Source organism: Triplophysa rosa, linkage group LG24 (genome assembly GCF_024868665.1).
Source record: "Triplophysa rosa linkage group LG24, Trosa_1v2, whole genome shotgun sequence".
NCBI lineage: Eukaryota > Metazoa > Chordata > Actinopteri > Cypriniformes > Nemacheilidae > Triplophysa > Triplophysa rosa.
This window is the reverse complement of record NC_079913.1, coordinates 11,654,388-11,668,441: the sequence shown is the minus strand read 5'-3', so window position 1 is coordinate 11,668,441 and position 14,054 is coordinate 11,654,388. Positions and strand designations below refer to the sequence as shown.

At 41.5% G+C, this 14,054-nt stretch overlaps 1 protein-coding gene across 1 annotated transcript in view; it reads right to left on the bottom strand.

The window, feature by feature from the left end:
* Positions 1-14,054, bottom strand: part of LOC130547662 (thyrotropin-releasing hormone-degrading ectoenzyme-like) — a 125,769-nt gene that overhangs the window by 32,315 nt on the left and 79,400 nt on the right. The window lies entirely within an intron of this gene.

The following is a 14,054-nucleotide window of genomic DNA, read 5'->3' as shown; positions in this document are numbered from 1 at the left end:
TGAATGATATTGTAATGTGTATAATGAACTGATTTAACTGTGATGTATTTTTGGGTGATTGAATTTGAATTGTGATTGGTCCATTTGAATTCTGGAGGAGGGATCTGTTCTATAAAGGGGTTATGTTTGGTTGAAAAGAGAAAACTAGTTCCTTCCTGGGTAATGCTTGTGTTATGTGAATTATTTCTGCAAAGAGATGTATGAGTATGGATCCTGTGAGTGATTTTCTTGCAAGACAATTAAAAGAAGCTTCATTGAATCTCAGAGTTTTTCTTTTGTTTGCTGCCTTCCAAAGCCTATGATGACCACACAGCACAACACTCTGGCGGCTGCTACGGCACGTGCTAAAGCTGAAGCTGCAGAGGCAAGAGTTGCCTTTTCAGTGAGAGAGATATTGATAAAGACAGTAAACGCCCGTCTAGAGGCAACACTTGATGCGCTGGAGAGAGAGAGAGAGAGGCAGAGGCAGTAATGGTCGAAGCTGCAGTCATGGAGGCAGTCGCTGCAGAATTTGAGGCTACAAAAGAATACAAACCGCTGCTACAACCCCTGCAAAGTGCACAACAACGGACTGAGGAGTATGTGAGCAAGCACAGTCATCTTAGTGGTAGCAAATACTCACTCAAAGATCACAGTTCGACCCATGAGAAAACACCACACCATGCTAGCCCCTGCGCATCCGTATGTGACGAACGGGAAGATAAACACCCTTGCAGCTAGCGAAATGCATGGCAATAAAAGAGTTGCAGAACAGACTTCACCTCAACTCCTGAACAGCCATCAACATTATGCTAGAGACCTCCCTGTTCACACACCCTCGTATATTCCTCATAAACCATATACAACCACAGCTTACCACCCTTCCAAAGACTCAGACACATCAGACTTGGCTAAATATCTTGCAAAGAGCCAGCTAGTTTCGTCCGGGCTCACCAGGTTCGATGACAAGCCAGAGAATTACTTGTCCTGGAAGATGTCATTTAATAACACAATTGAGGGTCTTGATCTCAAGGCAGGAGAAGAAATAGATTTATTGATAAAGTGGCTAGGCACAGAGTCCGCTGAACACGCACGCCGCGTCAAATCAGTAAATGTGAGGAATCCATCTGCAGGTTTGTGTCTGATATGGGAGAGGTTAGAGGAGATGTATGGTTCGCCAGAGGCCATAGAGGGCGCTCTTTTCACAAAGCTGGAAAAACTCCCTGAAGTGGCGCTCAAAGAACACCGCAAGGTTAGAGAGCCGTCTGACTTGCTATCGGAGATTGAGTCCGGGAAACAAGAAGGATACTTACCAGGGTTCTCTTATCTGGACACAGCAAGGGGTATCAGCCCAATAGTAGTCTACCCACCTGCTGGGTATTCTTCTGAGATTCAGGGGGGAGGCAGTTGCAATCACAGCTGACATCCAGCAAATGTTCTACAACTTCCTGGTGCGACAGGACTGTAGGGACGTTCTGCGCTTTGTCTGGCACCAAGACAATGACATGAGTAAAGATGTGGTGGCGGACTACAGAATGAGGGTGCATGTGTTTGGGAACAGCCCCTCACCCGCAGTGGCCACCTATGGATTAAGGAGGGCCGTGCAACAGGGAGAGGAACAGTATGGAGTCGACGTTTGACACTTCATAGAATGTGACTTCTATGTGGACGATGCTCTCAAGTCTTGTCCCCACGGTACAACAGGCAGTTCATCTTTTCAAAAGGACACAGAAGATGCTGGCGGCCTCAAACCTGCGGCTTCACAAGATAGCCTCCAACAAGGCGGAAGTTATGGATGCATTCCCAGTAGAGGACAGGGCCAAGGATCTCCAGGATCTCGACCTGTTCATGGACGACCTACCAGATCAGCGAAGTCTCGGCGTGAGATGGAACATTATGTCAGACTTCTTTACATTCCATGTCCCAGAGATGGAAAGGCCTTATACACGCAGGGGTGTGCTCTCCATGGTAAACAGCCTTTTTGACCCGCTCGGGTTCCTGGCACCAGTAACCGTACAAGGACGGCTTCTGCTCAGAGAGCTATCAGCACAGACTTCTGACTGGGACACCACCCTTCCCGAGGATATGCATGAAAAATGGATGGAATGGCGAACTTCACTGCAACATCTTGGCAACATCCATTTGCCGCCTACATACTCACGCATTCCCTCCTCTAAGATCCAGAGCACAGAGCTATGTGTCTTATCAGACGCATCTGTGAAAGCTATATCCGCTGTGGCTTACCTGAAGGTCACCAGCACAGAGGGGAACACAGAACTGGGGTTTGTCCTAGGAAAAGCACAACTTGCTCCTCAGCCTGAACTCACCATCCCCAGGCTTGAACTGTGTGCCGCAGTCATGGCTGTAGAAATGGCAGAGATAATAAGTGAAGATATTGACCTCACACTTGACTCCATTAACTTCTATACAGATAGCAAGGTGATTCTTGGTTATATACACAATCAGTCACGGCGCTTTTATGTCTATGTAAATAACAGAGTTCAGCGTATCAGGCAGTCTACTGCACTACTGCAATGGCATTATGTACCAACTGATCAGAATCCTGCCGACCATGGCTCACGCTCTGTTCCAGCCTCAAAACTCCTCAGCACCAACTGGCTCTCAGGACCTTCGTTCCTTCATCATTCATCAGTGTCGCCGTCAGAACATGATACATTCAAATTTGCTTGAACCAGAGAATGATGCAGAGATCCGGCCCGAGGTGAAAACTCTGTCCACGCACATCACAGAAAATCTCCTTAGCTCAAAGAGATAGGAACGATTCTCCACATGGAAATCACTGACAAATGCTGTGGCCAACCTCCAGCACATTGCTCGCTGCTTTGCTCATCCTAAAGAAAATGAAGACACTAATGGCTGGCACATTTGTAGGAGGGCGCATTACTGTAACACTCTTGAAGAAGCAGAGAAGGTGATCATCAGAAATGTGCAGCGTGAAGTCTATGCAGGGGAATTCTGCTGCATTGAAGCAAAGCGGGATCTGCCACATAGCAGTCCTCTCATAAAGTTGAACAACAGTGGCTTGCTCCGAATAGGTGGCCGCATTAATCAGTCAGGCCTCGAGTTGAAGGAGACACACCCCATCATCTTACCTGGCAACCATCACGTCTCAACACTCCTTGTACGTCACCACCATTAGAGGATCCAGCATCAAGGGAGACACTTCACAGAGGGTGCAGTCAGAGATAGCGGCCTGTGGTTAGTTGGAGCTAAAAGGTGTATAAATAAAGTCCTCAACAAGTGTGTGAATTGCAGGAAACTCAGAGGAAAGATTGAGGAGCAGCAGATGAGTGATTTACCTGCAGATCGTCTCCAGACGGATCCCCCTTCTCATACGTGGGCTTGGACACGTTCGGGACATGGGAGGTGTCCACCAGACGAACGCGTGGTGGACAAGCCAACAGTAAGTGATGGGCAATACTATTGACCTGTTTATGCACTAGAGCTATCCACATTGAGGTTGTCGAAGAAATGACGTCTTCCAGCTTCATCAATGCCTTTAGGCGCTTTGTTGCTCTGCGTGGCCCTGTCAAGCAGCTGCGCTCAGATTGCGGCACAAATTTTGTTGGTGCATGCAGAGAGATGGGAATCACTACAGAACAGGGAAGAGTCCAGGACTACCTAAAGGAACAGAAGTGTGTATGGATTTTCAATCCTCCCCATTCATCCCACATGGGCGGAGTGTGGGAGCGCATGTTTGGCGTGGCACGATGAATACTGGACAGCATATTGCTGCAGGTTGGACGTGTGCAGCTGACGCATGAAATATTGACCACATTCCTGGCTGAGGTCACTGCCATAATCAACGCTCGTCCTCTGGTGCCCGTCTCATCTGACCCGGAGCATCCTCACATTCTGTCACCCTCCATCCTACTGACTCAGAAATCACGCGCATGCATTCCCCCTTTAAGCGACTGTAATTCAAGTGAGATGCTTAAATATCAATGGAAACGTGTTCAGGTGTTGGCTGGTGAGTTCTGAAACAGATGGTGGAAGGAGTACCTCTGCACCTTACAGTCACGCAAGAAGTGGAAACACAGGAGAACTGTCATCAGAGAAGGAGATGTGGTTCTTCTCAAGGATAAGCAAGCGAGGAGGAACGAATGGCCAATGGGGGTCATTGTAAAGACTGTTCCAAGCCATGATGGCCTCATTAGAAAGGCTGAGATAAAGGTTGTTCAGCAGGGAACTACAAAGATCTATTATAGACCTATCTCAGAGCTTGTACTCCTATCCCCAGAGTGAAGTTAATACTAGCAGTTAGCTTAGAAATGGTATCTTGAAGATACCAGACGGGGAGTGTTCCGGCATCGCCAGTCTTAGATTTTAGTTGTGTATCCGGAGACTTTTATTTTGAAACCATTTGATACGGAGCGGACATTCAGGAAGTAAATATGCTAGATGAAGCAGCACGGAAATTCTGGTATCGGTTTCTCCTTGTTAGCCCTTTGAAGGCATTCCTTGTAAGTAGGAAGTAAAATATATGAATGGTGTTATTTAGTGTTAAGTGTGAGATGGATAATGTTAATTGACAGGCAAGTTGTTGTTAAGTTCCTATGCAACTGTTTACCTCGAAGTTCATGCTTATACTTATAATACTTACCTTGTATGCCAACTGCTAACTACTCTACATACATAATTAATGACTTTGTAGTCTAGTTACCTGTTGCATTAGTTTTGTAATGCATTTGTAGTACTCAAATACTTTGCCCTTACTGGTGCATATGTATTTGTATTTCAGTTTCACACCAAAGCATGATAAAGTTCTCAATGGCAAACCCGATGTACGAGACTCTTTGTGAGGAGGTGTTTAACTCGCTGGATAGCAGAAAAGGCATTCTGTGAGGCCAGTACAAGCAGGAATATGCTGCTGTCGCTTTAAGAGGAATGAAACCGATCCAGTACACTGATACTGTACAAATGCGTTGTTTTTCATCCGTTTCGTCCATTCACATAAGACATAACCTACTATGTCGAACATGCTTGGACCGCGTGCCGAACCGCTGGTGGAGAACCGTGCGGTACAATTTTTTACAGAGAACAGTTACACAGATATAGAGAGTTTCTTCCAAAAGAAAAGATAAAATCAAGTGTAGTTGATGCAGAAGCAGCAGAAGAAGGTATCAGGCAGCAAGACATAAATGTCAGAAGCAGCCAGCAAGGAATCAACATGCAGTGTTTTCAGTGGACCCAGCCAGCAGCAGCCATCATTTTCCACTACACTTCCTGCAACTTCAAGTATGTGAAGCGAAACATTATGGAATTGTAGGGAGATTTTGTAGGGAAACTTTGTTTCTTTTGTATGAAGCAAACTAAAACAGCTGAAATCAGTGTTGTAGTACATGCACCATATTTTCCCTGAAAATACAGTGAACATATTCTGGTATAGAACAAAGAATAATGTTCTTTGACTGTTCCTTAATGTTTGTTTTCCTTAGTCATTGATTCAATAGTTAAAATATTTGACATTTTCCAGGATCAGTTTTTGGTAATGATCAACAAGCACCCCCAACCCCACCAGAATACAGAGGTATGTACAGTGGCTTGAAAAAGTGTTCACACCCCCTTGATTTTATTCACATTTTGTTATGCTGCTGCCTTATCTTAAACTACTTTAAATTATTATTTTTTACATTAATCTACACTCCATGCACAATAATGACAAAACAAAAAACTGATTTTTGACAGCTTTGCAAATTTATTAAAAATAAAAAACATAAATAAGTACATTGCATTAGTAATCACACCCTCAACTCAGATAATGGTTAAAGCACCTTTACAGACTCAAATCTTTTTGGGTATGATGTGAAAAGCTTTACACATCTGCATTTGGCAATTTTCTGCCATTCTTCTCCTCAGATCCTCTCAAACTCTTGTCAGGTTGGATGGAGATCATCAATAAACAGACATTTTCAGGTTTCTACAGAGAATGTTCAGTTGGGTTCAAGCACTAGCTGGGCCACTCAAGGACATAGACAGAGTTGTCCATAAGCCACTCTTGCATTGTTTTAGTTGTGTGCTTAGGATCATTGTCATGTTGGAGAATGAACCTTCTGCCCTGTCCGAGGTTCTGAATGTTCTGGGCTAGGTTTTCATGATCATTATCTCCGTATTTTGTGTACAGTCCCTGAAGCTGAAAAACACCCCCACATCATGATGCTGTTTCCACCACACTTTACTGTTAAGACGGTATTGTACAGGTGTTGAGCAGTGCTTGATTTTCTCCAGACATGATGCATGAATCTGAGATTCATCAGACCAGAAGATCTTGTTTCTGACAGTTTGAAAGATTTGTTGAAGTATGTTTTTGCATATTTCAAGTTTCCATGTGTCTTCACTGAGCAAAGGTTTGAGTCTGGCCACTAAGCCATAAAGCCCAGATTGGTGGAGTGTTGCAGTGATGTTTGTCCTTCTGTAAGTTTCTCCAATCTCCATATATGATCATGGAGCTCAACCAGAGAAATCATTAGCTTCTTGGTCACCGCTCTATCCAAGACCCTTCTCCATCGATGGCTCAGTTTGGACAGGAGGTCAGGTCAAGTAAGAGATCTGGTGGTTCCAAACCTCTTTCATTGAGGATAAATGGAGGCTACATGCTTCTGTGAACCTTCAATACAGCAGACTTTTTTCAGAAGTCTTCCCCAGATCTGTGCCTTGATACAATCCTGTCTCAAAGCTCTACTGGCAGTTCTTTTGACCTCATGTCTTGGTTTTTACTTTGATATGCATTTTCAGCTGTTGCACCCTTTATAGAGAGGTATGTGCCGCTCCAAATCATACTTATTCAATTGAATTTGGCACAGGTTAACTCCACTCGAAGTGTATAAACATCAACAAGCAAAACTAATGCATCTGAGCTAAATTTCAAGTGTCCCAGAAAAGGGTGTGCATACTAACGCAATGTACTTATTTATGTTTTTTATTTTTAATAAATTTGCAAAGCTGTCAAAAATCAGTTTTTTGTTTTGTCATTATTGTGCATGGAGTGTAGATTAATGTAAAAAAAAAAAAAATTTAAAGTAGTTTAAGATAAGGCAGCAGCATAACAAAATGTGAATAAAATCAAGGGGGTGTGAACACTTTTTCAAGCCACTGTATAGTTCTAAGTGTTGTAGTTGAGACCTGAATGCTCTTCTCTTTGCTTATGTTCAGCACCTAGATGCTAAGAGATTTGACCCTGTGTCTAATCTGTTAATTATTATTTTGTTGTATCTTCAGGGAATTCAGCTGTAAGTAACCAGTCTGAATTTGAAGATGATCAACAAGTATCTTTCTGTCAGCACATGTCAGGGGGTGATAGATTCAGATTAGATTCAACTTTATTGTCATTGCACATGTACAAGTACAAGGCAACGAAATGTGACCTCTGCATTTAACCCATCCTGAGAGTAGTGAACACACGCACAGCAAGTGGTGAACACACGTACCCCCGGAGCAGTGGGCAGCTATCACTGCAGCGCCCGGGGAATCACTGCAGCGCCCAGGGAAAAGCAATGTCAGAAGTGGGAATCGAACCCACGCCTCCAGTGGAGACTGCGATAGTGACAAACCTCAGATGCTAGATACCAACATCTCCACAGACCCCATTCTGCCAGGACCACATGGTATGCTCCAGTTTCTTTATTTTATACATTTCTAGAGGGTATTGTCTAAACAGGTGTTAATGATGAGCGTATCATTCTAATGCAGTTCCTAAAACCTTGAAAGAATGACTAGTCTACATATTTCAGAGGGTTTATAGTTATTTAACTTTCATTCAAACTTAATATGTAGAAACAACTATGTATTTCTAGGTTGATTTAATTGACAAACTGCACACTCTTCCCAGCTTTAACTAATTATTTACATTACTCATTATTTAAATTAATTGCTATAAGACTATATTTTTACTTTCAGACATCTCACAGTCGGAAAAATTCACATCACAGATGAAAATATCAGATTTTACTATGCTGGGTGATTTATTTCCTTTATTTTTTTATTTCTTTTGTACATTATTAGAAAAATATTGTGAATAAAACTACTGTATAATGTAATTGCCAAAACAATTATTAAAAGAAAGTGGTTGACAATTTCTGCTTCTGGGTTTTTTTAATTGCTCTGATTTGTTTCTTATTTTTTTTCCAAGTTAAAAAATAATAAGTGTCAGTGTAACTTAAACAGTAATTCAAAAGTAATCTAAAGGTCATATCAAGCATAAGTAGCAATTGAGGTAACCATAGCAGCTTACAATACGTAGTGCACTTGTACTGTAGTATACTATTTAACTTTTCTGGTCACTGGCGGCCACCCTCTTGTTAGGCAGTTCCCCAGCATGGCCCCCACTAAAAATGCTCTAGACACGCCCCTGGACACAGCTACAGTCTGTGACATGCTAAAAATACAAACATTTTTTTCACTGATTTATTTAAACATGCAAACAGCAGCGTAACGAATACATCAACAACACCACCTGCATTCACATATTATCATCACATTTTAACGAACCAGCGGCGTTTTGGAAAACGGAGAAAAACTAAAACTAGATAGTACATTTTCTAAAGAAACTGTGAGTGATGCTTTCGTGGCAAACCGCGGAACTCGGCACTAGGGTGATGACACTTTAAGTACTAATGAATCTAACCAATCCCCATGACTGTAAGATGTTCTGATACAGAGATATAGGTCTTGTTAAATGGTTGCTAGGCTAATGTGTTTGGTTGCTATGGGCGTGGCTTGGCATCTGTCAACTGATGATGCTTCAAGTGACAAGTGAAACAAACCAACTCCCATGTCTCTACGATGTTCCTATGCATAGATATAGGTTTTGCTAAACGGATGCTAGGCTAACCTGTTTGGTTGCTATGGGCGTGGCTTAGCATATGCCAATTGATGATGCTCTAAGCTATGAGTGTAAAGAACCAACCCCCGTCTCTCTACGATGTTCCGATGCAGAGATATAGGTATTGCTAAACGGTTGCTAGGCTGACATGTTTTGCTGCTATGGGCATGGCTTCGAAGCTTCATGATGATCCTGGGACACTGATTGGTTGCCTGAGTAAAACGAGCCCACCCCCTTGTCTCTATGACACTGTGTTGCAAAGATATCCACCTGAACCTTTTATAATGGGAGTCAATGGGATCGGTTGCTAGGTTGCTGTAAATGGTTGCTATGGGCGTGGCTTAATAGCTTCAAGATGATCCTGTGACATTGATTGGTTGTGGGAGTCAAATGAGCCCACGCCCTTGTCTCTAAGTGGTTGTACTGCTAAGATATTCAACACGGGACGTTTTACGCCTTATATGGGCATGCTTCCTGTGATTGGGAAATTTTGGGAGGCTCTCACACCCCAGGGGTACAACTTACACCCCATTGTGAGTGATGTTCTTACAGAGCCTGATAACCCCTTCAAATCGTGTATTATTTTCATGTTTCTACGATATCCTCGCTCGGAGCTACGATCCCTCAAAGTTGGGCGCAATGTTAAATCAATGGGATTTTTCGGGTGGTTTTTCGCCCCCATCGCACCCCCCCCAACCAATCGCTTATAGCACACCATTCCCGAATAGGCCCGTCGATGTGATGTATTCATTCATGGGTCTACGTCAAAAGATGCGGGACAAGTAACGGCGTGCCAAACAGGCAAGAAAAAAACTGAAATAATTAAATTATGACAAAACGAAACACAGAAGAACCGGCAAAATTTATTTCCAAGTTTTTTCATCAAATAAAAATAGCAGGCCTACCTCAATCTAAAGCTTGGAGTTTTTATTTAATAAAGTAACATGTTTACGTGTTGTGGTGACAGTCTGGAGCTTGTTGACAATTAGACCCGAGGCAGAAAACACCCTTTCAGATGGCACGGATGTCCCGGGAATGAAGAGATAACGGCTCGGGAAGCGCGTCACATTTGCTTTCCACCAGCCAGTTTTAGCTAAACATATAAATCCGATCTGCTATACCACCCAAAATACAAACATTATATTTTACTTATTCATATTTCACATTCGTCTTTTTCCGTCACGTCTAAAAGAAGGCAGGGAAACAACCGGTCGTGCCGTTTTCTTCTCTTTTCCAAAGCGCACGGGCAGCCGATGCTAAGCATCCATGAGATAAATTTATGTAAAGGATAAATTGATGGCTAGCACCGAAATTCCCTCGCAGTAGCTCTGCTATTAGCTTTGCTGAGCCGTAGACACGCCGGTGTCGTGCCGAAAACACACTCCCTGCCAGATTATGCACCCCCCCTCCCCACAATGGTTAGGGTGAGGATTAGGTGTTAGGGGAGGGGTTAGGATTAGGATTGGGTGTGGGGAGGGGTTAGAATTAGCCAATCGGACAGCGTGTTATTGAAGGGGGTGCAGAATCTGGCGGGGAGTGTGTTTTCGGCACAACACCGGGACGACAGAGAACGTCACAACGCATTGTGAGCGCGATAGTCCCGTGTCTACATTGTCGTGTATTTCGGGGAAACTATGAGTTTAACCACAGTAACATACGTATAACTAATTGTGATTAACCATTAATTATTTTATACACTTTAACCTGATGCAGCAGAGCTAATAACAGCGACAAACTAAAATGTACTCGTCCAGCGAGTGATCAGCAGGTCGTATATTAACTAAGAAATATTACTCCCCTGGCCTGGAAAAACAATATTCTTACTGTAGTACAGTACCACTTCAGAAATCTTATGAAATCAAGCAGTTTAAGTGACCTTGATATGTGATAAATAAACACAGAAACAATTCGAGCGTGGATACACATGCGGTTTATTTATCTACACTACGGGGAACTAAAACCAACTACTAACAAAGACCAAACATTAACAAACAAACATAAAAACGTAAAAGCAGTAAAGAATGAAAGCAATAGATAAAGCAAAGAAAAAGGCAGTATTAAATCAGCTATTCACATCTGCACGAACCATCAAGGACAAATCTCCTTATTTAAAAGGGGCAAAGCTTATTCGCAACTGGTTAGCAATAGTTAAGATACTTGCATTGGCTTCTTTGTTTCTCGGGACACGTGCTGGCGCGCGTATCAAAGGGTCCTGATGCGTTCAGAGCGGGCCGTGAGTCCGTTGATTTAGATTGAAGCAAAACTGCCTGAAGAAAGCTGTCTCTGAGGAGAGGCAGGTCTCGAGAGCGCGAACGCACCCAAGCGAAGGAACATACAAAAAAAGAGCAAGCTTTCCTGCGTGTTCAGATGTTTTAATTGCTAACATTCTTCCAAATATCTTCCTTTGTGTTCATCAGAACAAAGAAATTTATACAGATTTGGAACAACTTGAGGTCACCCTGTAAATGGTGACAGAATTTTTGGGTGAACTATCCCTTTAACACCGATGGCTTCTATTAAGCACAATGACTGAGCATGTCTGCATGGGTATTAAACACCAAATGGTACTACTAGAGACTAATGGCAATTTGGTAACCTGTGCTATATTTAGGCTCAGCACACCAAAGTTCTCTTACACTAACAAAGTCCGTTTGTCACATTGTCCATCTGCTTTAACCAACATCCTAAATAAAGATTCAACGCCCAAAAGCATATGCATAATCACAATGTTATGCATCAACATAACTTGAATTCACAAACACAAAACATTTACACAACCAAAAACGTTTTAAACTCAACAGTTTGCAACCTAATAACTGAAATAAAATTGACCATATCAAAAAAAGTTCATCAAGCCCAACAAAAGTTTGAAGCCATATGTGAATGAAAGTGGATAAAATAAAGTGAATGCTCATAAAAAAGAAACGTTATCAGACCTTAACTGTTTCGAAGCGTCCACCCAATGGTGTAGGCCCCATAATCCAAAGAAGTTTTTACATGGGAGAGAGTCCTCAAAACCTTCACAGCATATTCCACAAAGAGCGTGTAAACATTATTCCATCAAACCATTACACAACGTCTCTGTCCAAAGATCATTTCAACATCGATCTTTTTCAACAAGCTATCGTTTCTCCTTGCTTTGCAAACGTACCAAACACCTCAAAACAAAATGGCTGACCACCACATCCTGTTGGATGGCCTTCATAATACGAGTCCTCCAGGGCCAACATAAATTAAATGAACGAAAAAAGAAATAACTAAAAAGAAATCAATGTTCATACAACATTTTGACATGGTGTACGAATAATCTGGTCAACATCTATTGTGGCCAGTGATGGGAAAACTTTTTAGTCTTTTCAAAATCTGTATGTTATCAGTGTTTTTACTTAGGATTTCTTTCTTTGCTACAATAAAGCATATATCATGCTGTCTCCTCCACTACATTTGATAAACAGATGTTGATTTTACATTAAACAGATGAATTTAATATATATATTTGTCCATTTAGTACATTACAATTTTACAGAGTAAAAAAATGATTTTTAATGTACTTAAATGTTGAAGGTAAAAAGGCAAGTAAAAATTATTTATAAAATATATTGGAGAAAGCTGTATAAAATTTGTTTTATAATTTAGTGACATATTTTTTTCAAATGATATACGGATATTTGAAAAATGTTCCTGAGTAAAATTACTCAAGTACTTCCCATCTCTTACTGTGGCAGTGTCACACAACGTAGGCCAAATGTTGAAACATACAGTAGCTAAATCAATTGCCATACTGCAAACTACCTCTATGCAGACAACACCCAAATCTATCTAACCCTGAACTCTCACAGTACTGCTTTAGAAATGACTTATCTCTCAATCTGTTAAAAATGTTCTCTCAATCTCATTCACTATCCTCCTTCTCCTCCTCTATCTTCCTCTCTGTCCCTCCTCTCACATTAAGCGGTAGACCTGTGTGGCATTTCAGCTAATGATAAAGCTCTGCAGGACACGTTCAATGAAGGAACAGAAAGAGGTTTGGAAGTAAATGATCGGCTTTCTTAATATCCGCCAGCAGAGAAAAGGCAGGATAGTGTTGCCACAGGTCTCACCTCAACAAATGATTTATTCCACAGAATAATGACAGTGTATCAATGATGACAAGGTCTGAAGTTAAGTACATCTGACTGCTCTGTTGTTCCGTTGTCTATTGTGATGAATCGCTTATTAAACCTGGGCTGAAAATGGGTGCCTCTTAAGGTTTGTCTTAAGATGTTAAGATGCAAGTTTTTTTCAAATAAATGATACAAGGGTCTACTCAACAGATTTTTTTTCTCAATCCAATTATTTGTGAATCTCTAAGGTTTATACACCTGAATTGTTCAATATTTGAAAGAGTAAAACCTTTTACAAGTAGTCATTGCATTATAAACAATGCCCAAATTTTCCCATTATAACATTCTTAACCCTTCATAGAGGTGCATAGCGGTCACTACAGTGGACAGTTATCAAAAAGCCATTTTCTGGCTTATCCATGGATTTCATTTACACATCATGATATCATCCTACACGCTGTCACCTCTTCAGATCCAATCAAAGTGAAAATAATGTGTAAAAAGTTTAACATATTGTTTTTCATAGACTAAGATTAATAAAAACACATAACCGTATCTCGTGCATGACGGGTTTAAAAGCATGCTGCCAGAAGTCTCATATATATTCATATTTCTCATAATATTTTTAACAAGGTCAGGACTCATTTTAGGCTTCGCTTTTTGCCCTATTTGACAGACTAGTAATGAGACTACAGTATACAGACAATGAGTTGCAACTTCGCATGAGTACAGCCACCTGGCCATTATCGCATTTAAAAAAATACTGTTTGCAAGCCTTCGCACTACAAGTGTCTTTCATTTTGTTCTTTCTAAGGTAGGGTAAGCCTAACCCTGAAATGTTGCTTTGGGAAATAAACAATAAAAGGACGGTTAAAATAGACGGTTTCAAAGCAACAACATAAACAAACATTACTGCGCATGCGCGCTTTTGTAGCCAGAACTTAACTTCCGGTACACATCCGCAAAGAATCGAGTCCCTGCAGATTATTTCTAATAACAAGGAAAAGAAATAACAAGTAAATTACTTTAGCTAGCAAGTTAAAAGTATGTCTAGCCAGTATTATCTTGGGTTACCAGAAGAAGAACCGTTACTTGGCTAAACTTAAATGCAACAAAGTTAGACGACCTAT